The sequence below is a fragment of the Anomaloglossus baeobatrachus genome, unplaced genomic scaffold (assembly GCF_048569485.1).
Source record: "Anomaloglossus baeobatrachus isolate aAnoBae1 unplaced genomic scaffold, aAnoBae1.hap1 Scaffold_65, whole genome shotgun sequence".
Classification (NCBI taxonomy): domain Eukaryota; kingdom Metazoa; phylum Chordata; class Amphibia; order Anura; family Aromobatidae; genus Anomaloglossus; species Anomaloglossus baeobatrachus.
This window is the reverse complement of record NW_027445019.1, coordinates 587,789-612,884: the sequence shown is the minus strand read 5'-3', so window position 1 is coordinate 612,884 and position 25,096 is coordinate 587,789. Positions and strand designations below refer to the sequence as shown.

General features: G+C 52.1%; 1 protein-coding gene and 1 long non-coding RNA gene across 6 annotated transcripts in view; one reads left to right on the top strand and one right to left on the bottom strand.

Annotated features, from left to right (window-relative positions):
- LOC142286280 (uncharacterized) overlaps window positions 1–1,229 on the bottom strand; it is a 37,231-nt gene extending 36,002 nt beyond the window's left edge. For 3 of the 5 annotated variants that reach the window (XR_012747482.1, XR_012747483.1, XR_012747480.1), the window contains exon 1: window positions 1,185–1,229. This is a non-coding gene — a long non-coding RNA (uncharacterized LOC142286280). Of the gene's footprint in view, window positions 1–923; window positions 1,012–1,053; window positions 1,111–1,184 lie in introns of those variants that run through there. The other 2 variants (XR_012747485.1, XR_012747484.1) reach the window with 2 other exon arrangements.
- The window catches only part of LOC142286279 (uncharacterized), a 214,190-nt gene that overhangs the window by 115,144 nt on the left and 73,950 nt on the right, over window positions 1–25,096 (top strand). The window lies entirely within an intron of this gene.

The window sequence follows — 25,096 nt, the reverse complement described above, 5'->3', positions numbered from 1 at the left end:
GATCGGCTGTTTGTGCCTGCGATCGGCTGTTTGTGCCTGCGATCGGCTGTGTGTGCCTGCGATCGGCTGTGTGTATCTGCGATCGGCTGTGTGTATGTGTGTATCTGCGATCGGCTGTGTGTGTGTCTGCTATCTGCTGTGTGTCTGCTATATCTGTGATCGGCTGTATGTGCCTGCGATCGGCTGTGTGTGCCTGCGATCGGCTTTGTGTATCTGTGATTGGGTGTGTGTGCCTGCGATCGGCTGTGTGTGTCTGCGATCGGGTGTGTGTGTGATCTGCTGTGTGTGCCTGATCGGCTGTATCTGTGATCGGCTGTGTGTGCCTGCTATCTGCTGTGTGTGTGATCGGCTGTGTGTGTCTGAGATCGGCTGTGTGTGCCTGCAATCGGCTGTGTGTGCCTGCGATCGGCTGTGTGTGCCTGCGATCGGCTGTGTGTGCCTGATCGGCTGTATCTGTGATCGGCTGTGTGTGCCTGCTATCTGCTGTGTGTGTGATCGGCTGTGTGTGTGATCGGCTGTGTGCCTGCGATCGGCTGTGTGTGCCTGATCGGCTGTGTGTGCCTGATCGGCTGTGTGTGCCTGCGATCGGCTGTGTGTGTGATCGGCTGTGTGCCTGCGATCGGCTGTGTGTGCCTGATCGGCTGTATCTGTGATCGGCTGTGTGTGCCTGCTATCTGCTGTGTGTGTGATCGGCTGTGTGTGCCTGCTATCTGCTGTGTGTGTGATCGGCTGTGTGTGCCTGCTATCTGCTGTGTGTGTGATCGGCTGTGTGTGCCTGCGATCGGCTGTGTGTGCCTGATCGGCTGTATCTGTGATCGGCTGTGTGTGCCTGCGATCGGCTGTGTGTGCCTGCCCAATACATAGCACTGTGTGACTGCTGAGGCGGCGCCTGCGCACTGCATTGTGGGGGAGACACTGATCACCTCAGGAGACACAGAGCAGGAACACAGCAGCACAAGCCCCTCCCCTCCGCAGAGCCCCGCCCAATACATAGCACTGTGTGACTGCTGAGGCGGCCCCTGCGCACTGCATTGTGGGGGAAATACTGAATACCTCAGGAGACACAGAGCGGGAACACAGCAGCACAAGCCCCTCCCCTCACAGCTGAGCTCCGCCCAATACATAGCACTGTGTGACTGCTGAGGCGGCCCCTGCGCACTGCATTGTGGGGAGACACTGATTACCTCAGGAGACACAGAGCGGGAACACCGCAGCACAAGCCCCTCCCCTCACAGCAGAGCCCCGCCCAATACATAGCACTGTGTGACTGCTGAGGCGGCCCCTGCGCACTGCATTGTGGGGAAAACACTGATTACCTCAGGAGACACAGAGCGGGAACACCGCAGCACAAGCCCCTCCCCTCACAGCAGAGCCCCGCCCAATACATAGCACTGTGTGACTGCTGAGGCGGCACCTGCGCACTGCATTGTGGGGAGACACTGATTACCTCAGGAGACACAGAGCGGGAACACCGCAGCACAAGCCCCTCCCCTCACAGCAGAGCCCCGCCCAATACATAGCACTGTGTGACTGCTGAGACGGCACCTGCGCACTGCATTGTGGGGAGACACTGATTACCTCAGGAGACACAGAGCGGGAACACCGCAGCACAAGCCCCTCCCCTCACAGCAGAGCCCCGCCCAATACATAGCACTGTGTGACTGCTGAGGCGGCACCTGCGCACTGCATTGTGGGGGAGACACTGATTACCTCAGGAGACACAGAGCGGGAACACAGCAGCACAAGCCCCTCCCCTCACAGCAGAGCTCCGCCCAATACATAGCACTGTGTGACTGCTGAGGCGGCACCTGCGCACTGCATTGTGGGGGAAACACTGATTACCTCAGGAGACACAGAGCGGGAACACAGCAGCACAAGCCCCTCCCCTCACAGCAGAGCTCCGCCCAATACATAGCACTGTGTGACTGCTGAGGCGGCCCCTGCGCACTGCATTGTGGGGGAAACACTGATTACCTCAGGAGACACAGAGCGGGAACACAGCAGCACAAGCCCCTCCCCTCCGCCTCACAGCAGACCTCCGCCCAATACATAGCACTGTGTGACTGCTGAGGCGGCACCTGCGCACTGCATTGTGGGGGAAACACTGATTACCTCAGGAGACACAGAGCGGGAACACAGCAGCACAAGCCCCTCCCCTCCCAGCAGAGCTCCGCCCAATACATAGCACTGTGTGACTGCTGAGGCGGCACCTGCGCACTGCATTGTGGGGGAAACACTGATTACCTCAGGAGACACAGAGCGGGAACACAGCAGCACAAGCCCCTCCCCTCACAGCAGAGCCCCGCCCAATACATAGCACTGTGTGACTGCTGAGGCGGCACCTGCGCACTGCATTGTGGGGGAAACACTGATTACCTCAGGAGACACAGAGCGGGAACACAGCAGCACAAGCCCCTCCCCTCACAGCAGAGCCCCGCCCAATACATAGCACTGTGTGACTGCTGAGGCGGCACCTGCGCACTGCATTGTGGGGAGACACTGATTACCTCAGGAGACACAGAACGGGAACACAGCAGCATGACGTCACCACAGGTCCCTCACCTCCGCCTCTCAGCTGAGCTCCGCCCACTGTGGTCACATGATTGTGACGTCACCACAGCTCCCTCACCTCCTGCTCTCAGCAGAGCTCCGCCCACTGTGGTCACATGGGTGTGACGTCACCACAGGTCCCTCACCTCCGCCTCTCAGCTGAGCTCCACCCACTGTGGTCACATGATTGTGACGTCACCACAGCTCCCTCCCCTCCGCCTCACAGCTAAGCTCCGCCCACTGTGGTCACATGGTTGTGACGTCACCACAGGTCCCTCACGTCCGCCTCTCAGCTGAGCTCCGCCCACTGTGGTCACATGGTTGTGACGTCACCACAGGTCCTTAAGCTCCACTTCTCTTTCTGTGAACCCCGCCCATTATGGTCACATGGTGTGACGTCACCGCAGGTCCTTCCTGTGTAGCGGTGCAGTAGGTGCAGGCTGTTGTCTCTGGTGTCAGCCGCTGTACAGAGGCCCCGGCTCTGGTGTGAGGTGAGGTGATGGCAGCACAAGACGTTTGTGGGAAGCGGCTCTAATGTTCTGTATTTCACACCGCTCCGTGCTCCGGTCTCATCCGTTCTATGGTCCGGTCCGTGCTCCGGTCTCATCCGTTCTGTTATCCGGTCCGTGCTCCGGTCTCATCCGTTCTATGGTCTGGTCCGTGCTCCGGTCTCATCCGTTCTATGGTCCGTGCTCCGGTCTCATCCGTTCTATGATCCGGTCCGTGCTCCGGTCTCATCCGTTCTATGGTCCGGTCCGTGCTCCGGTCTCATCCGTTCTATGGTCTGGTCCGTGCTCCGGTCTCATCCGTTCTATGGTCCGCTCCGTGCTCCGGTCTCATCCGTTCTATGGTCTGGTCCGTGCTCCGGTCTCATCCGTTCTATGGTCCGGTCCGTGCTCCGGTCTCATCCGTTCTATGCTCCGCTCCGTGCTCCGGTCTCATCCGTTCTATGGTCTGGTCCGTGCTCCGGTCTCATCCGTTCTATGGTCTGGTCCGTGCTCCGGTCTCATCCGTTGTATGGTCCGGTCCGTGCTCCGGTCTCATCCGTTCTATGGTCCGGTCCGTGCTCCGGTCTCATCCGTTCTATGATCCGGTCCGTGCTCCGGTCTCATCCGTTCTATGGTCCGGTCCGTGCTCCGGTCTCATCCGTTCTATGGCCTGGTCCGTGCTCCGGTCTCATCCGTTCTATGATCCGGTCCGTGCTCCGGTCTCATCTGTTCTATGGTCTGGTCTGTGCTCCGGTCTCATCCGTTCTATGGTCCGGTCCGTGCTCTGGCCTCATCCGTTCTATGGTCCGGTCCGTGCTCTGGCCTCATCCGTTCTATGGTCTGGTCCGTGCTCCGGTCTCATCCGTTCTATGGTCCGCTCCGTGCTCCGGTCTCATCCGTTCTATGCTCCGGTCCGTGCTCCGGTCTCATCCGTTCTATGCTCCGGTCCGTGCTCCGGTCTCATCCGTTCTATGCTCCGGTCCGTGCTCCGGTCTCATCCGTTCTATGGTCCGCTCCGTGCTCCGGTCTCATCCGTTCTATGGTCCGCTCCGTGCTCCGGTCTCATCCGTTCTATGGTCTGGTCCGCGCTCCGTGCTCATCCGTTCTATGGTCCGGTCCCATCCGTTCTATGGTCCGGTCCGTGCTCCGGTCTCATCCGTTCTATGGTCCGGTCCGTGCTCCGGTCTCATCCGTTCTATGGTCCGGTCCGTGCTCCGGTCTCATCCGTTCTATGGTCCTGTCTGTGCTCCGGTCTCATCCGTTCTATGGTCCTGTCCGTGCTCCGGTCTCATCCGTTCTACGGTCTGGTCTGTGCCCCGGTCTCATCCGTTCTATGGCCTGGTCGTGCCCCGGTCTCATCCGTTCTATGGTCTGGTCCGTGCTCCGGTCTCATCCGTTCTATGGTCTGGTCTGTGCCCCGGTCTCATCCGTTCTATGGCCTGGTCGTGCCCCGGTCTCATCCGTTCTATGGTCTGGTCCGTGCTCCGGTCTCATCCGTTCTATGGTCTGGTCCGTGCTCCGGTCTCATCCGTTCTATGGTCTGGTCCGTGCTCCGGTCTTATCCGTTATATGGTCTGGTCCGTGCTCCGGTCTTATCCGTTCTATGGTCTGGTCCGTGCTCCATTCTCATCCGTTCTATGGTCTGGTCCGTGCTCCGGTCTTATCCGTTCTATGGTCTGGTCTGTGCCCCGGTCTCATCCGTTCTATGGTCTGGTCCGTGCTCCATTCTCATCCGTTCTATGGTCTGGTCCGTGCTCCATTCTCATCCGTTCTATGGTCCGGTCCGTGCTCCGGTCTCATCCGTTCTATGGTCTGGTCCGTGCTCCGGTCTCATCCGTTATATGTATGGGGAGATAAGGTATGCACACCAGTGACTATGGAAGGGGAATACATGTAATAGCAGAAACTGCTGTGTGAATACTGACTTGAAAAATTCAATAGCTATATGTATAGAATGAAATGTATTGCATTGATCAATTCAGTAGCTAAATTTCTCTTTATTCGTATATTCATGGCAGTAATGCAGGTTCCATTTTTCACATTTCATTCTTACAAACAGCTATTGAATTTTTCATGTCAGTATTCACACAGCAGTTTCTGCTATTCCATGTATTCCCCTTCCATAGTCACTGGTGTGCATACCTTATCTCCCCATAGTGATGTTTTTTAGGTTTTTTGCACCCAGTTCAGACATAGAATGGAGTTCCAAACGTTATTCCTTAATATCATCCGTTATATGGTCCGCTCCGTGCTCCGGTCTCATCCGTTATATGATCCGGTCCGTGCTCCGGTCTCATCCGTTCTATGGTCCGCTCCGTGCTCCGGTCTCATCCGTTCTATGGTCCGCTCCGTGCTCCGGTCTCATCCGTTCTATGGTCCGGTCCGTGCTCCGGCCTCATCTGTTCTATGGTCTGGTCCGTGCTCCGGCCACATCCGTTCTATGGTCCGGTCTGTGCTCCGGTCTCATCCGTTGTATGGTCCGGTCCGTGCTCCGGTCTCATCCGTTCTATGGTCCGGTCCGTGCTCCGGCCTCATCCGTTCTATGGTCTGGTCTGTGCTCCGGTCTCATCCGTTTTATGGTCCGGTCTGTGCTCCGGTCTCATCCGTTCTATGGTCTGGTCCGTGCTCCGATCTCATCCGTTCTATGGTCTGGTCCGTGCTCCGGCCACATCCGTTCTATGGTCTGGTCCGTGCTCCGGTCTCATCTGTTCTATGGTCTGGTCCGTGCTCCGGTCTCATCTGTTCTATGGTCTGGTCTGTGCTCCGGTCTCATCTGTTCTATGGTCCGGTCTGTGCTCCGGTCTCATCCGTTCTATGGTCTGGTCCGTGCTCCGGTCTCATCCGTTCTATGGTCTGTGCTCCGGTCTCATCCGTTCTATGGTCCGGTCTGTGCTCCGGTCTCATACGTTCTATGGTCTGGTCCGTGCTCCGGTCTCATACGTTCTATGGTCCGGTCCGTGCTCCGGTCTCATCCGTTCTATGGTCCGCTCTGTGCTCCGATCTCATACGTTCTATGGTCTGGTCCGTGCTCCGGTCTCATCCGTTCTATGATCCGGTCCGTGCTCCGGTCTCATCCGTTCTATGGTCTGGTCCGTGCTCCGGTCTCATACGTTCTATGGTCCGGTCCGTGCTCCGGTCCCATCCGTTCTATTGTCCCATCCGTTGTATGGTCTGGTCCGTGCTCCGGTCTCCTCCGTTGTATGGTCCGGTCCGTGCTCCGGTCTCCTCCGTTGTATGGTCCGGTCCGTGCTCCGGTCTCATCCGTTGTATGGTCCGGTCCGTGCTCCGGTCTCATCCGTTGTATGGTCCGGTCCGTGCTCCGGTCTCATACGTTCTATGGTCCGGTCCGTGCTCCGGTCCCATCCGTTCTATTGTCCCATACGTTGTATGGTCCGGTCCGTGCTCCGGTTCCATCCGTTCTATGGTCTGGTCCGTGCTCTGGTTCCATCCGTTCTATGGTCCGGTCCGTGCTCCGGTCTCCTCCGTTGTATGGTCCGGTCCGTGCTCCGGTCTCATCCGTTGTATGGTCCGGTCCGTGCTCCGGTCTCATCCGTTCTATGGTCCGGTCTGTGATCCGGCCTCATCCGTTCTATGGTCTGGTCCGTGCTCCGGCCACATCCGTTCTATGGTCTGGTCCGTGCTCCGGTCTCATCTGTTCTATGGTCTGATCCGTGCTCCGGTCTCATCCGTTCTATGCTCCGGTCTGTGCTCCGGTCTCATCCGTTCTATGGTCTGTGCTCCGGTCTCATCCGTTCTATGCTCCGGTCTGTGCTCCCATCTCATCCGTTCTATGGGCTGGTCCATGCTCCGGTCTCATCCGTTCTATGGTCTGTGCTCCGGTCTCATTCGTTCTATGGTCCGGTCTCATACGTTCTATGGTCTGGTCCGTGCTCCGGTCTCATACGTTCTATGGTCCGGTCCGTGCTCCGGTCTCATCCGTTCTATGGTCTGGTCCGTGCTCCGGTCTCATCCGTTCTATGGTCTGTGCTCCGGTCTCATCCGTTCTATGGTCCGGTCTGTGCTCCGGTCTCATACGTTCTATGGTCTGGTCTGTGCTCCGGTCTCCTCCGTTCTATGGTCCGGTCCGTGCTCCCATCTCATCCGTTCTATGGTCTGGTCAGTGCTTCGGTCTCATCCGTTCTATGGTCTGGTCCGTGCTCCGGTCTCATCCGTTCTATGGTCTGTGCTCCGGTCTCATCCGTTCTATGGTCCGGTCTGTGCTCCGGTCTCATACGTTCTATGGTCTGGTCAGTGCTCCGGTCTCATCCGTTCTATGGTCTGTGCTCCGGTCTCATCCGTTGTATGGTCCGGGCTGTGCTCCGGTCTCATCCGTTCTATGGTCCGGTCTGTGCTCCGGTCTCATCCGTTCTATGGTCTGGTCTGTGCTCCGGTCTCATCCGTTCTATGGTCTGGTCCGTGCTCCGGTCTCATCCGTTCTATGGTCTGGTCCGTGCTCCGGTCTCATCCGTTCTATGGTCCGGTCCGTGCTCCGGTCTCATCCGTTCTATGGTCCGGTCCGTGCTCCGGTCTCATCCGTTCCATGGTCTGGTCCGTGCTCCGATCTCATCCGTTCTATGGTCCGGTCCGTGCTCCGGTCTCATCCGTTCTATGGTCCGGTCCGTGCTCCGGTCTCATCCGTTCCATGGTCTGGTCCGTGCTCCGATCTCATCCGTTCTATGGTCTGGTCCGTGCTCCGGTCTCATACGTTCTATGGTCCGGTCCGTGCTCCGGTCCCATCCGTTCTATTGTCCCATCCGTTCTATGGTCTGGTCCGTGCTCCGGTCTCATCCGTTCTATGGTCTGGTCCGTGCTCCGGTCTCATCCGTTCTATGGTCTGGTCCGTGCCCCGGTCTCATCCGTTCTATGGTCTGGTCCGTTCCTCGGTCTCGTCCGGTCTATGGTCTGGTCCGTGCTCCGATCTCATCCGTTCTATGGTCTGGTCTGTGCTCCGGTCTCCTCCGTTGTATGGTCCGGTCCGTGCTCCGGTCTCATCCGTTGTATGGTCTGGTCCGTGCTTCGGTCTCATCCGTTGTATGGTCTGGTCCGTGCTCCGGTCTCATCCGTTGTATGGTCTGGTCCGTGCTCCGGTCTCATCCGTTGTATGGTCCGGTCCGTGCTCCGGTCTCATCCGTTGTATGGTCCGGTCCGTGCTCCGGTCTCATCCGTTGTATGGTCCGGTCCGTGCTCCGGTCTCATACGTTCTATGGTCTGGTCTGTGGTCCGGTTCCATCTGTTCTATGGACCGGTCCGTGCTTCGGTCTGGTCTGTTCTATAGTCTGGTCCGTGCTCTTGTCTGGTCCGTGCTCTTGTCTGGTCCGTGCTCTTGTCTGGTCCGTGCTCTTGTCTGGTCCGTGCTCTTGTCTGGTCCGTGCTCTTGTCTGGTCCGTGCTCTTGTCTGGTCCGTGCTCTTGTCTGGTCCGTGCTCTTGTCTGGTCCGTGCTCTTGTCTGGTCCGTGCTCTTGTCTGGTCCGTGCTCTTGTCTGGTCCGTGCTCTTGTCTGGTCCGTGCTCTTGTCTGGTCCGTGCTCTTGTCTGGTCCGTGCTCTTGTCTGGTCCGTGCTCTTGTCTGGTCCGTGCTCTGGTCTGGTCCGTGCTCTGGTCTGGTCCGTGCTCTGGTCTGGTCCGTGCTCTGGTCTGGTCCGTGCTCTGGTCTGGTCCGTGCTCTGGTCTGGTCCGTGCTCTGGTCTGGTCCGTGCTCTGGTCTGGTCCGTGCTCTGGTCTGGTCCGTGCTCTGGTCTGGTCCGTGCTCTGGTCTGGTCCGTGCTCTGGTCTGGTCCGTGCTCTGGTCTGGTCCGTGCTCTGGTCTGGTCCGTGCTCTGGTCTGGTCCGTGCTCTGGTCTGGTCCGTGCTCTGGTCTGGTCCGTGCTCTGGTCTGGTCCGTGCTCTGGTCTGGTCCGTGCTCTGGTCTGGTCCGTGCTCTGGTCTGGTCCGTGCTCTGGTCTGGTCCGTGCTCTGGTCTGGTCCGTGCTCTGGTCTGGTCCGTGCCCCGGTCTGGTCCGTGCCCCGGTCTCATCCGTTCTATGGTCTGTGCTCCGGTCTCATCCGTTCTACGGTCTCATCCGTTCTATGGCCTGGTCGTGCCCCGGTCTCATCCGTTCTATGGCCTGGTCGTGCCCCGGTCTCATCCGTTCTATGGTCTGGTCCGTGCTCCGGTCTCATCCGTTCTATGGTCTGGTCCGTGCTCCGGTCTCATCCGTTCTATGGTCTGGTCCGTGCTCCGGTCTCATCCGTTCTATGGTCTGGTCCGTGCTCCGGTCTCATCCGTTCTATGGTCCGGTCCGTGCTCCGGTCTCATCCGTTCTATGGTCCGGTCCGTGCTCCGGTCTCATCCGTTCTATGGTCTGGTCCGTGCTCCGGTCTCATCCGTTATATGTATGGGGAGATAAGGTATGCACACCAGTGACTATGGAAGGGGAATACATGTAATAGCAGAAACTGCTGTGTGAATACTGACTTGAAAAATTCAATAGCTATATGTATAGAATGAAATGTATTGCATTGATCAATTCAGTAGCTAAATTTCTCTTTATTCATATATTCATGGCAGTAATGCAGGTTCCATTTTTCACATTTCATTCTTACAAACAGCTATTGAATTTTTCATGTCAGTATTCACACAGCAGTTTCTGCTATTCCATGTATTCCCCTTCCATAGTCACTGGTGTGCATACCTTATCTCCCCATAGTGATGTTTTTTAGGTTTTTTGCACCCAGTTCAGACATAGAATGGAGTTCCAAACGTTATTCCTTAATATCATCCGTTATATGGTCCGCTCCGTGCTCCGGTCTCATCCGTTCTATGGTCCGCTCCGTGCTCCGGTCTCATCCGTTCTATGGTCCGGTCCGTGCTCCGGCCTCATCTGTTCTATGGTCTGGTCCGTGCTCCGGCCACATCCGTTCTATGGTCCGGTCTGTGCTCCGGTCTCATCCGTTGTATGGTCCGGTCCGTGCTCCGGTCTCATCCGTTCTATGGTCCGGTCCGTGCTCCGGCCTCATCCGTTCTATGGTCTGGTCTGTGCTCCGGTCTCATCCGTTCTATGGTCCGGTCCGTGCTCCGGCCTCATCTGTTCTATGGTCTGGTCCGTGCTCCGGCCACATCCGTTCTATGGTCCGGTCTGTGCTCCGGTCTCATCCGTTGTATGGTCCGGTCCGTGCTCCGGTCTCATCCGTTCTATGGTCCGGTCCGTGCTCCGGCCTCATCCGTTCTATGGTCTGGTCTGTGCTCCGGTCTCATCCGTTTTATGGTCCGGTCTGTGCTCCGGTCTCATCTGTTCTATGGTCTGGTCCGTGCTCCGGCCACATCCGTTCTATGGTCTGGTCCGTGCTCCGGCCACATCCGTTCTATGGTCCGGTCCGTGCTCCGGTCTCATCTGTTCTATGGTCTGGTCCGTGCTCCGGTCTCATCTGTTCTATGGTCTGGTCTGTGCTCCGGTCTCATCCGTTCTATGGTCCGGTCTGTGCTCCGGTCTCATCCGTTCTATGGTCCGGTCTGTGCTCCGGTCTCATCCGTTCTATGGTCTGGTCCGTGCTCCGGTCTCATCCGTTCTATGGTCTGTGCTCCGGTCTCATCCGTTCTATGGTCCGGTCTGTGCTCCGGTCTCATACGTTCTATGGTCCGGTCCGTGCTCCGGTCCCATCCGTTCTATTGTCCCATCCGTTGTATGGTCTGGTCCGTGCTCCGGTCTCCTCCGTTGTATGGTCCGGTCCGTGCTCCGGTCTCATCCGTTGTATGGTCCGGTCCGTGCTCCGGTCTCATCCGTTGTATGGTCCGGTCCGTGCTCCGGTCTCATCCGTTGTATGGTCCGGTCCGTGCTCCGGTCTCATCCGTTGTATGGTCCGGTCCGTGCTCCGGTCTCATCCGTTGTATGGTCCGGTCCGTGCTCCGGTCTCATACGTTCTATGGTCCGGTCCGTGCTCCGGTCCCATCCGTTCTATTGTCCCATACGTTGTATGGTCCGGTCCGTGCTCCGGTTCCATCCGTTCTATGGTCTGGTCCGTGCTCTGGTTCCATCCGTTCTATGGTCCGGTCCGTGCTCCGGTTCCATCCGTTGTATGGTCCGGTCCGTGCTCCGGTCTCCTCCGTTGTATGGTCCGGTCCGTGCTCCGGTCTCATCCGTTGTATGGTCCGGTCCGTGCTCCGGTCTCATCCGTTCTATGGTCCGGTCTGTGATCCGGCCTCATCCGTTCTATGGTCTGGTCCGTGCTCCGGCCACATCCGTTCTATGGTCTGGTCCGTGCTCCGGTCTCATCTGTTCTATGGTCTGATCCGTGCTCCGGTCTCATCCGTTCTATGCTCCGGTCTGTGCTCCGGTCTCATCCGTTCTATGGTCTGTGCTCCGGTCTCATCCGTTCTATGCTCCGGTCTGTGCTCCGGTCTCATCCGTTCTATGGTCTGTGCTCCGGTCTCATCCGTTCTATGGTCCGGTCTGTGCTCCCATCTCATCCGTTCTATGGGCTGGTCAGTGCTCCGGTCTCATCCGTTCTATGGTCTGGTCCATGCTCCGGTCTCATCCGTTCTATGGTCTGTGCTCCGGTCTCATTCGTTCTATGGTCCGGTCTCATACGTTCTATGGTCTGGTCCGTGCTCCGGTCTCATACGTTCTATGGTCCGGTCCGTGCTCCGGTCTCATCCGTTCTATGGTCTGGTCCGTGCTCCGGTCTCATCCGTTCTATGGTCTGTGCTCCGGTCTCATCCGTTCTATGGTCCGGTCTGTGCTCCGGTCTCATACGTTCTATGGTCTGGTCTGTTCTCCGGTCTCCTCCGTTCTATGGTCCGGTCCGTGCTCCCATCTCATCCGTTCTATGGTCTGGTCAGTGCTTCGGTCTCATCCGTTCTATGGTCTGGTCCGTGCTCCGTTCTCATCCGTTCTATGGTCCGGTCCGTGCTCCGGTCTCATCCGTTCTATGGTCTGTGCTCCGGTCTCATCCGTTCTATGGTCCGGTCTGTGCTCCGGTCTCATACGTTCTATGGTCTGGTCAGTGCTCCGGTCTCATCCGTTCTATGGTCTGTGCTCCGGTCTCATCCGTTCTATGGTCCGGTCTGTGCTCCGGTCTCATCCGTTCTATGGTCCGGTCTGTGCTCCGGTCTCATCCGTTCTATGGTCTGGTCTGTGCTCCGGTCTCATCCGTTCTATGGTCTGGTCCGTGCTCCGGTCTCATCCGTTCTATGGTCCGGTCCGTGCTCCGGTCTCATCCGTTCTATGGTCCGGTCCGTGCTCCGGTCTCATCCGTTCTATGGTCCGGTCCGTGCTCCGGTCTCATCCGTTCCATGGTCTGGTCCGTGCTCCGATCTCATCCGTTCTATGGTCCGGTCCGTGCTCCGGTCTCATCCGTTCTATGGTCCGGTCCGTGCTCCGGTCTCATCCGTTCCATGGTCTGGTCCGTGCTCCGATCTCATCCGTTCTATGGTCTGGTCCGTGCTCCGGTCTCATACGTTCTATGGTCCGGTCCGTGCTCCGGTCCCATCCGTTCTATTGTCCCATCCGTTCTATGGTCTGGTCCGTGCTCCGGTCTCATCCGTTCTATGGTCTGGTCCGTGCTCCGGTCTCATCCGTTCTATGGTCTGGTCCGTGCCCCGGTCTCATCCGTTCTATGGTCTGGTCCGTTCCTCGGTCTCGTCCGGTCTATGGTCTGGTCCGTGCTCCGATCTCATCCGTTCTATGGTCTGGTCTGTGCTCCGGTCTCCTCCGTTGTATGGTCCGGTCCGTGCTCCGGTCTCATCCGTTGTATGGTCTGGTCCGTGCTTCGGTCTCATCCGTTGTATGGTCTGGTCCGTGCTCCGGTCTCATCCGTTGTATGGTCCGGTCCGTGCTCCGGTCTCATCCGTTGTATGGTCCGGTCCGTGCTCCGGTCTCATCCGTTGTATGGTCCGGTCCGTGCTCCGGTCTCATCCGTTGTATGGTCCGGTCCGTGCTCCGGTCTCATACGTTCTATGGTCTGGTCTGTGGTCCGGTTCCATCTGTTCTATGGACCGGTCCGTGCTCTTGTCTGGTCCGTGCTCTTGTCTGGTCCGTGCTCTTGTCTGGTCCGTGCTCTTGTCTGGTCTGTGCTCTTGTCTGGTCCGTGCTCTTGTCTGGTCCGTGCTCTTGTCTGGTCCGTGCTCTTGTCTGGTCCGTGCTCTTGTCTGGTCCGTGCTCTTGTCTGGTCCGTGCTCTGGTCTGGTCCGTGCTCTGGTCTGGTCCGTGCTCTGGTCTGGTCCGTGCTCTGGTCTGGTCCGTTCTATGGTCTGGTTGGTGCTCCGATCCGTTCCGTGCACCAATTTGATCCGTTCTATGGTCCTGTTCTTTCTCTGGTGGTGTTCATGCTCCGATCTTGTCCGTTCTCCTCTCTGGTGTGATCTACAGTTAGGGCCGTGCTCCGGTTTGATCCTTTCTATGCTCTGGTCCGTGCTCCGATCCGTTCCGTGCACCAGTTTGATCTGCTGTATGGTCCTGTCCTTGTTCTGGTGTTGTTCATGCTCTAATCTTGTCCGTGCTCCACTCTGGTCTATTCTATGATTACGTTCATGCTCCGATCCAGTCTGTGCTTTGGTCTGATCCTTTCTATAGTCTGATTTCTTTTATAATCTGGTCCATGCTCCATTTTTATCAGTTCTACATTCCAGTCCATGCTCTGGTCCGATCCATTCACCAGTTTGATCCATTGTATGGTCTTTTCCATGCTCCGGTCTTGTTCGTGCTCTGGTCTGATCCGTGCTCCAATATCTGGTCTGTTATTCGGTCTGATCCATTCCACGCTATGATCCTTTCTATGGTCTGATTTGGTCTATGGTCTGGTTCATGTTCCTTTCTGATCTGTTCTACATTGTGATCTGTGCTCTGGTCCGGGCCATGCTGTGGTCCGGATTGTGCTTCAATCCAGTCTGCGCTGCAACCGGATCCATTCTACAGTCTGATCCATTATACGGAGTGGTCCGTGCTCCAACCTGTTCTATAGTCTGAATTGTTCTACAGTGGTCAGTGCTCCGATCCACTCCGTACAGTGATCTGATCCTATGGGCTGATTTTTTTCTGTGCTCTGGTCCATGTTCCATTAGATCCGTGCTGCAGTCTGGTCCATTCTGTGGTCCAGCTCAGCATCTGGTCTGCACTGCAGTCTGGTCCATTCTGTGGTCCGGTCTGTGCTCTGGTCTCTGCTGCTGCCAAATCCATTTTACGGTCCGGTCCATGCTTCAGTCTGTTTCGGTCTGATCTGTTGCACGGTACAGTCCGTGCTATGGTCTGTTCTCCGGTCCGATCTGTTTTATGGTGCGGGCCATTAACTCATCTGTGCTGTGGTCTAATCTGTTCTATGGTCTGGTGCATGCTCCAGTTCTTGTCCTGATCCGGTTCGTGATTCTACCTGATCCTTTCTACTGTCTGATTTGTTTTACGGTCCGGTCTGCACGCGTGCTCCAAACCAGTCCATGCTCCGGTCTCTGCTGTGGTCAGATATGTTCTATGGTCCGGGCCATGCTTTGGTGTGTACTGCTGTCCGATCCGGTCTGTTCTCCAGTCCGATCTGTTCTATGTTCTTGTCTGTGCTCTAGTCTAATCTGTTCTATGGTCCGGTGCTTGCTCTGCTCCAGTCTGTGCCCTGGTTCGAGCTCTAGTCCATGTTCCGCTCCATGCTGTAGTGCGTGGTCCGGTTTGTGTAAGAGTTTGATCTATTAGTTGGTCTCCGTTATATGGTCCATGCTCCGGTCTAGTCCTAGCTCCATTCTAGTCTGTTCTATGGTTAGGTCTGTGCTCTGATCCAGTCCGTGCTTCAGTCTGACCCATTCTACAGTGCGGCCTATGCAGGATTTGGTCTATACTCCAGTATGATCCTTTCTATGGTCGGATTTGTTTCATAGTCTGGTCCATGCTCCATCTTGATCTACTCCATATTCCGGTCTGTGCCCTGGTCTGGTCCGTGCTCCAACCTGATTCATTCTATGGTTTGTTCCATTATTCCACAATCAAAAAAAACTACTGGAACACCATTGTAAATGTGAACAGGGTGCTAGCCAAAATATACACAATCTATATAAAGTGAAAGCTGCACACCAAATTCAGAGAAACATGAACAAGCAGAACTGCTTTATAATACATAAGGAATGAAAAATACAATCAGCCATATGAAAAATTTGAAATGTGATATTGCATAACTGCTGAAGTCTATTTAAAAAAAAGAGATCTTTAGCTAATGTATTGATCAATTTATTACTGCCCCATCACCACTTCACGGTAATCTCTTATTTATGGGGTCTCTAACCAAATGTTACCTCTATGTGCGGTTAAAACCTGCTTGTGTGTATGGGTACCTAACCAAATGTTACCTCTATGTGCGGTTGAAACCTGCTTGAAGCAAGGGACCTGGCTATATAGGAAACTAGCTGTCCTACCCGGCTTCGCCCGGGTTAATAACTGCTGTTAACAAAATAGAATGTATTAACATTCTTGGGATAGAATGTATAAATAGAATATATTAACGCCCGGGATAGTAACTGTCTCTCTGTTTCTCTCCAATTCTCTCTCTCCCCCTCTGTATATATCTATCTCTCAATCTTTGTCTGTCTGTCTCTTTCCCTGTCTGTCTCTGACTGTCTCTGTCTCTTTCTCCGTCTGTCTCAATCTCTTTCCTTGTCTGTCTATCTATCTATCTCTCACTTTCCCTGTCTGTCTCTTTCCCTGTCTGTCTCTTTCCCTCTCTTTCCCCCTCTGTCTGTTTCCCTGTGTCTGTCTCTTAACCTGTCTCTCTTTCCCAGTCTGTCTCTTTGTCTGTCTCTTTGTGTCTGTCTCTTACCCTGTCTATGTCTGTTTCTTACCCTGTCTGTGTCTGCCTCTTTCCCTGGCTGCATTGTGACACGCCAACATTCCATATAAGGGCGTGGCTGCGCATTCTTCTGAAGTTCTGGATGCACTGTGGCTCCCAGCTCCATTCGCTTTAATGGAGGCAGGTTTTTTGGCAAATAACTGTAAAGAGCGGGGTTAAAATTTCCCCTCAAAACATAGCCTATGACGCTCTCGGGGTCCAGAAGTGTGATTGTGCAAAATTTTGTGGCTGTAGCTGCAACGGTGCGGATGCCAATCCTGGACATACACACACACACATTCAGCTTTATAGATTAGATTGAATAATCATGGCTACAGGGCAGGACTGGGTTCTGAGACAGAAAAAAACTGCATAACAATCAAAATGACTGCTGGAACACCATTGTAAATGTGAACATTTTAACATGAATGTTACCTCTATATGTGTTACCGCATATAGAGGTAACTTTTGGTTAGGGACCCCATAAATAAGAGATTACCGTGAAGTGGTTATGGGGCACTAATGAATTGATCAAAACATTAGCTAAATATCTCTTTTTTTTTTTTTTTCAAATAATCCTCAGCAGTTATGCAATGTCACATTTTATCATAATATCATAGTTTTTAAAGTTGAAGGGAGACTCTAAGTCCATCTAGTTCAACCCGTAAAATTTTAATTTTTCAATTTTTCATATGGCTAGTTTTATTTTTCATTCCTTATGTATTATAAAGCAGTTGTGCTTGTTCATGTTTCTCTGAATTTGGTGTGCAGCTTCCACTTCATATAAATTGTGTATACTTTGGCTAGCACCCTGTTCACATTTACAATGGTGTTCCAGAAGTCTTTTTGTTTAAATCAAAGTTTATTAGAATAGAAGAAGATACTCAAACAATTGCACAGCGCGCAGGCTGAGGGTATATATCCCAAGCTTCCAGCAGTCTTTTTGATTGTTAGCCTATGTGCACACGCTGCGTTTTTTTGACGCTGCGTTTTTGGCCGCTAGAAACGCACAAAAGTGCACCCGCCCCAAAAAACGAATGCGTTTTTACCGCGATTTGGTGCGTTTTTGGCTGCATTTTGCTGCGTTTTTATGCGTTTTTCCAATGCATTGCATGGGGGAAAAAACGCAGGAAAGAATTGACATGTCCATTTTTTTTTTTTTTTTTTTTTTTAAGCTCAAAAACGCAGCTTAAATAAAAAGTTGTGTGCAGACAGCAAAAATGAAAACTCATAGACTTTGCTGGGGAAGCAAAGTCATGCAGTTTTGAGGCCAAAAACGCACCCGAAAAACGCGCAAAAAAAGCTGCGAAAAACGCACTGTGTGCACATAGCCTTATGCAGTTTTTTTTCTGTCTGAGAACCCAGTCCCTTTAGCCATGTTTATTCAATTTCCTATATAGCCAGGTCCCTGGCTTCCCATACACAAGCAGGTTTCAACCGCACATAGAGGTAACATTTGGTTTGGGACCCCATAAATAAGAGATTACCGTGAAGTTGGGTATTCGGCAGTAATGAATTGATCAATACATTGTCACGTCCCCACCGGAGTCCGCTCCTGCGACTTCTGCTCCGATCGCCAGACGACGCCATGTTCCCACCATGGATAGTGCTGGTGATGGGAGAGGAGTCGGTGCCCGTGGCTCTGCGGAGCACAGGCTCCGCTCAACCACTAGGCTGGGTTTCCCTGGAACCTGCAGTACCACTGGCTGACTGTAGGTGGCGTGTGTCTCCCGGCTGAAGTGGCCAACATTCACCTACAGCCTATGGGAAGACACCACACCCTTCTTATTCCCCCTCCTGTCACATGATCACTGCCAGTGATAGTTCTGTTCTCCTGGCTCATGAGCTGTTTGTATTGTGATTCCTGTGTGCTGACCTTGCTTGTGTTTGACTACCCTCCTGCCTGTCGTTTTTGTACCTTGCTGCCAGTTCCGGATTTGACCCCTGCTTTGTCACGGACTACAGTCTACCACAGGTAGCGATCTCTGAGGCTCTGTGTAATTCCAAATCCCTGTAAAGGGGTTAAAGGGTTGCAGAGTTCTTGGGGTCCTGCTTTGTGAGCGGCTTTTCACTAGATTCCCCTTACAGCCAGTCTGAGTCTGTGGCTCCTATCAGGCATTACATTATCGCTGGCCCACTAACACAGGGGGGAAAAAAAATGGATTCTCTCCAAGCTGTGATGGACCAGGTGCTGACCCTGTCTGGCTTGGTTCAAGGACTTGCACAGCAGATGCAAGAGCTCCAGTCTGCCCAGGTCCAAGCTTCTGCAGCACCTTCCTCATCATGTCCAGAGTCCCGTTGACATCAAGGGAGCAGATCACGTTGGGGAGACCATCACGGAGAGCCTGGATTTCAGAGACAATCGCCTCCAGAGCAGCAACCGCACCTGATTGAGCCCCAGGATACTCACTCAGGTGCCCAGGTACTCCCTGCAGATCCTATGAAGTTAATGTTACCTGTCTCATTGTCTCACCACGGAAAAGCCGTGTGGCTACAGGCTTTTATTGATTGTGGGTCTGCGGCTAATTTCATAAACTCCGATGTAGTAAGAGAGCTGGGTTTGCCTTTGCTGAGACTGAACTCTCCCATTAAAATCTCTGCAATTGATAATACCCCTCTCACTCAGGGTGTGGTTAACTTTGTAACTCCAGAGATCTCCATGCTTGTGGGGGCTCTGCATGTAGAATCAGTGTCATTTTTTTGTTCTTGAGAACCTGACAGCAGCAGTGGTATTGGGCATGCCATGGCTGCGCAAGCATAACCCCGTCATAGACTGGCACCAGGGTGAGATTGTGCGCTGGAGCCCTGAGTGTCAGGAGACATGTATGTCTTTATCTGTTAACCTGACTAGAGCTGAACTTGTCCTCATACCTCATGCATTCAGGGATTTTGCTGACATGTTGTCTGTTTCTGACTCTGAAAAATTACCTCCACACAGAGAATATGACTGCCCCATAAATTTGGTCCCCAATTCCTGACTCCCCAAGGGTAAAATGTATAATCTTTCTGGTCCAGAAAGTCAGGCCATGAAAGATTATATAGCAGACGGTCTGCAGAGAGGGTTTATCAGACCATCCAGGTCACCAGTCGGCGCTGGATTCTTTTTTGTGGAGAAACAAGATGGTGGCCTCAGACCTTGTATTGACTACCGGGAACTTAATGCTATTACTGTAAAGAATCAGTACCCTCTGCCACTCATCCCTGATTTGTTTAACCAGCTCACAGGAGCCCGGTGGTTCACCAAGCTGGATCTCAGGGGAGCATATAACCTAATCCGCATCAGAGAAGGGTATGAGTGGAAAACAGCATTTAATACTCCAGAGGGACACTATGAGTACCTGGTAATGCCTTTTGGGTTAAGTAATGCACCGGCTGTGTTCCAGAACTTTGTTAATGACATTTTCAGGGAAATCTGTGGTCAATATGTGGTGGTCTATCTGGATGACATCCTGATTTATTCTCCTGATGCTAAGTCACATGTCAAACATGTCTGCACTGTACTCCAGAGACTCAGGGAGAACTCCCTATTTGCTAAGTATGAAAAATGTGTTGTTTTTTTTTTTTTTGTTGATGAGGTTAATTTCCTGGGTTATATATTGTCTGCAGGAGGCTTCCGCATGGATCCCTCTAAGCTACAGCCGATTAAGGAGTGGGTGCAACCCAAGTCCCTGAAAGCCTTGCAGCGTTTCCTTGGGTTTGCAAATTACTATCGCAAATTTATTAGGGATTTTTCCAAGATTGCCAAACCCCTCACTGATTTGACTAAAAAGGGGGCTGATGTGGTTAATTGGAAGCCAGAGGCGATCCATGCCTTCTCTACATTAAAAGAATGTTTCTCCTCAGACCCGATTCTGGTTCAGCCTGACCTCATGCGTCCGTTTATTAGAGTTGAGCGCGGTTCTAGGTTCGTGGTTCTCCAGTTCACGGCTCGAGTGATTTTGGGGGCTGTTCTAGATCGAACTAGAACTCGAGCTTTTTGCTAAAAGCTCAATAGTTCTAGATACGTTCGAGAACGGTTCTAGCAGCAAAAAAACCAGCTAATTCCTAGCTGGCTTTCCGCTGTAATAGTGTAAGTCACTCTGTGACTCACACTATTATGACATTTCAGTGTATAGTGTGCGGGAACAGCGCCTTCAGATCACTGCTGTATGGATAATGGCGATCGCCATTTTTTTTTTTTTTCTTGTCTTCCTTCCCTAAGCGCGCGCGTCTTGTGGGGCGGGCCAGCATGTCAGCCAATCCCAGACACACACACAGCTAAGTGGACTTTTAGTCAGAGAAGCAACGGCATGTGTGATAGGATGTCCATGTCACATGTCCCTGCATTATAAAACCGGACATTTTCCTCCAGCACGCCATTATCTGCCTTCTGCGTCCTTGGTGTCAGTCACCGCTGGCGCAGCTCCTATCGCCGATACTGCTGTATGCGCTCCATACACAGCGCTGGACAGCTTAGGGAGAGCACTTTCTATCAGTCCTATTAAGGGCTCGTACCGGCAGGGTCAGAGCCATAGGTGACAGGTCCTGAAAACAGAGACAGCGTCTGTGTAGCTAAGGTCAGGGATTTCCTCGCTGCATTTCCCCATTAGGAGGGATAGAAAGGCAGGCTTCCTTTCCTCTACCCAGAGCCCCACAACCCTGGCACTGTACCCTCCTGCCCTCTGCACACTCCAACTCATTATAACTAAGCCATTATACTAGCAAACACTGAGTGAACTTAGTGGCATCCTAAACGTGGCTATTGGACTTCTGTATAGTCCCAGTAGTGCACAGATATTTGCAGCACGTCTACCTGCATTGCACACTCCAACTCAGTTACTTACTAAGACATTATAATACCAAAAATTGAGTAAACTTAGTGGCATACAAGAAGTGGCTGTTGTACTCCATTAGTGCCCCACTGGTGCAAATCTATGTGCAGCACCTCTGCATGACACCCTCCTGCTCTGTTTTTAATAAGCTAAAATGATAGCAAAAAATACTGCCATTTAGTGGCATCATAGAAGTGGCTGTTGTACTCCATTTGTGCCCCACTGGTGCCAAGCAATCTCAAGCCCCTCTGCATTACACCCTCCTGCTCTGTTTTTAATAAGCTATAATAATAGCAAAAAATGCTGCAACTTAGTGGCATCCAAAAAGTGGCTGTTGTACTCCATTTGTGCCCCTCTGGTGGCAAGCAATTTCCAGCACCTCTGCATTGCACCCTCAAACTCATTTATTACTAAGCCATTATAATAGCAAACACTGAGGAAACTTAGTGGCATCCTAAAAGTGGCTGTTGGACTTCATTAGTGTCCCACTGGTGCCAAGCTATTTCCAGCACCTCTGCATTACACCCTCCTGCACACTTTTACTAAGCTATTATACTAGCAAACAGGGCTGAAACTTAGTGGCCTCCAAAAAGTGGCTGTTGTACTCCATTATTGTGCCACTTGTGCCAAGCAATCTCAAGCACCTCTGCATGACACCCTCATGCACATTTTGCTATGCTAATTTTATAGCAAACTCAGGGAATTCCTTGCTGCATTTGATCATTAGGAGGGATAGAAAGTGAGGCTTCTTTTACTGTCCTGGTACCCACAGAACACGGCCCCTGTACCCACCTGTCCACTTTTTCCACGCTATTTAATTAAGAGCTGACTCTTTTTCTGCCATCCTAAAATTGTCTGTAATACTAAGTTAGTGTTCCTTTGCTGCCAAGCAATGTACAACACATGTGCATTCTACACTCCTTTCCATTTCTGGAATACAATTATTAACTGCAGGTAGTCCAGCCAATCTGTGACGAAGGTGCAGGCGTGGATATAATGTAGCCTGCATCCAATGGTGGTTTTCTCGATGTCTGACAGCTCAACAATACCATCTGTTTCCACTTCCAAAACAAGTTATGACCTGCCAATCACACTCCCTGTTACAGGTATAGGGGTGGAAGTTCAGTGTGAAAAACCATGTGTGACTGCTGTCCCCACAGTCACAGAGGATGAAGCGCACGCAGATGCACTTGATGGGGCAGGCGGTGGTTGCACAGGCACACTAGGCCGCATTGTAGCACAGTGAAATTCACATTGCGACTTATGCTTCATTTTAAGTTGTGTACAGGGTGGGCTCCCCAGTATGCAGCAAAACCAGGCAACAGGAAAAGGACTCTAGGCAGTTGGGTTGATAAATGATTGTTTAGCTTTACCAAAACAAACAATAAGAACCATGCATACAATTGAAATAATTGAACAATCTATTCTGTTGCCTACTACCTGCTAATCCCTCTGCGTAGCAGTAATTGTGTGTGTGTGTGTGTGTGTGTGTGCGCGTGTGCGAACACGACTTACCAGTGTCGCATCACAAGAGCTTCCAAGTTATCTACCTAAACATAGACAAAACACATGACCCCCCCCTGAATACCCTTGTTAGCTGAAGCCTCACAGATAATGCAGATGATAACAGTGTGAATGCAAACCACACAGCTCTGCAACACAGTCATGGAAATCTTGAAAAGCAACAGTCAATGCAAACATGTGTCGCTGTCCCTCTATGATTTAAACTGTACGTGACAATTTGACAGTGCAGAGGCAGCAAGTCTTATTGTCTATATAGTCGGCCTCCCCAGAACAGATATGCGTTTTGCTAATAAAGTGTTGCATGCCCGCATTATTGTCTGGGCACAGCCTACCGTACCCGGGTACTGTGATGTCCAGTTGCCAGAAATACAGACTTTACGCTCCTCTCATGGTAAACAGTATAGATAGCACCGTAAGAATGTTGGTCTGTGGCACAGGATGCTGCTTACTGACGTTACAGTGCTCATCATCAAAGTACAACACAACTCCCCTCACAATTGAACGAAGTGTTTCCGCGGTGGCTCCTTGCTGTAACACACACCTTTAGCTTTTCCTTCTGTTCATAGACAGCATCTCCAAGTCCACACCCGAAGAGCAATTTTATATTGCTATAGTGACCAAAGGCAGATCCTTGTGTGTAGTCTGCAACAATGCATGCAATGAACGGCAAATAAGCATATTGCATTGACAGTGGCTAAAGCTGAGCAATACACCTTCACGCTATCAATTCATATCCATGTGATACTTCATGGAGGAAGTACTCAAAGGTGTGAGTTTTTGCCTTCTACTTACAGATTGTTGACAAATCTTACAGATTCCATGACTTGGGTGATCCTTTGCGATGTCCAAAAATTCACAGGCTAGGCAAGGCTTACAGCCCATGCGACCTGCATAGCCAACACGACTTCTGCTCAGAGGCAAAGTTGTGGCCCAGGATTCAGTTGTTGACGTGCTTCCAGTACTTTGTCTCTGGCCAGGAAGACGCAACGTAACCTCGTCGTCAATAGCATCCTCCTCCACCTCCTCTGCTGACCTCATCGACTGGCTGACTTTGGTTTGACAGTAAGTGTGGTCTCCAACCTCATCAATCACCCTGTGTGTTTTCATTCCCCTCATCCTGAGTCCTCCGAGACAACCTCTTCCTGCCCTGACCGAATAGTAAAGTTGTCGTTTTAGGGTATGTGCGCACGTTGCTTTTTACCTGCTTTTTACCTGCTTTTTTGCTGCTTTTTCTTCTGCGCTGTTTAATGCCAAAATGGATGTGTTCTTCTATTCAAGCAAAGTCTATGGGAATTTGGGTTTCTTGTTCACACTATGTTGTTCAAAATGCTGCCTTTTTGAGGCAGAACTTTGGTCAAAAACTCAGCTTTTCAAAGAAGCAACATGTCAATTGTTTTTGCCATTTGGGTTTTGCACTGCAAAGCTGAGTTTTGACCAAAGTTCTGCCACAAAAAGGCAGCATTTTGAACAACATAGTGTGAACAAGAAACACAAATTCCCATAGACTTTGCTTGAATAGAAGAACACATCCATTTTGGCATTAAACAGCGCAGAAGAAAAAGCAGCAAAAAAGCAGGTAAAAAGCAGGTAAAAAGCAACGTGCGCACATACCCTTAATCAGGTATCTGTGCTCCTCATCATGTTCCCCATTGTCTCCACCAGGAGGATTTACTTTGTGGAAATGATGGTGTAGATTAGGCTCAGCACCTTCTTCATCGGGGCCTGGATCCCAGTCACAAAGCTTCAGGCTATCTGCGCAGATCATTTCCCCTGTCTCATGGAACTCGCTACCTCAACACGTCAGATTATCTGCTACACCCGCAAGCTTCAAACTGAATCTGAAAACTCATCTGTTCAGAAATGACTATAACCTTCAATGACACCACCACCATACATACTTGACGCTCAACCTAAACCACTCCTACTGTCTCCTCCCAAAAATCCTTTAGAATGTAATCCCGCAAGGGCAGGGCCCTCTTCCCTCTGTACCAGTCTGTCTATAGTTACTTGTATATGTATTCTGTATGTAACCCCCTTCTCATGTACAGCACCATGGAATCAATGGTGCTCTATAAATCAATAATAATAAAAATAATAATAACTTCCTTGTCTGTACTCATTGCAGCTTTGGAGCAGACCTCTGATTCCCAGGCTATAGTGCGACTGAACAGCTATGCAAACTCAACCATCTCTGTTACCCCATACTCAGCAGGGCTGGTGGAAACTTGAGAGCTGTTAGGAAGCAAGTGCGATTGGGTTGACACCACAGAGGAATGGAGTATTTGGGATCTTGAACTTGAGGTGGAGGAGAGGCCACTTTATGGAGCACTTGAGATCCATTGAAGCAGCTGCTGTTTTGGCCTCATCTACATTTGTTAGCGATGGTCGTGTCCATGAAAAAAGGGATCATATCAGATTATCCATGGGAAGAAGTACACCTGTTCTTTTGGATGGTATTTGTTGTTACAAAACGGTTCCGCCTTAAACGCAAGCAGCCTGCTGCGGTTTCAGTTGCGCCCAGGCATCAGCTGCCATTTAGGCCTGTGCCTCGGGTTGTCCAGCTGGCTGCTTTCTCCTCCACGTCTAAGTGTGGAGAGGCAGCTAGTGCGCATGCGTGTGCCGATTTACCCCAGCCGCAGCCTAACTCCAGTGTTTCACCTAGTGAGTATGCTCAGCCTCACTGTGCTATTCCTGAGGCTAAGTCTTCATTTCGGGCTACAGCGCATGCTCCCACACTTAGTGCGAAAAGTCTCTTTGCACAGGTACTTGCACTCCGTGCCGGGTCTAAGTCCTGTGTTGTGCCTAGACACCATGCTAAAGCTGATAGTCTTTTTTTGGAGACTGTATTTCATGCTACTGAGCATGCTCAGGCACTTACTGCATCAGAGACTAGGTCCGGTAATGAACTCTTTGGCCCTGCCCCTGATGTGGGGGGCCCATTTAGACCACA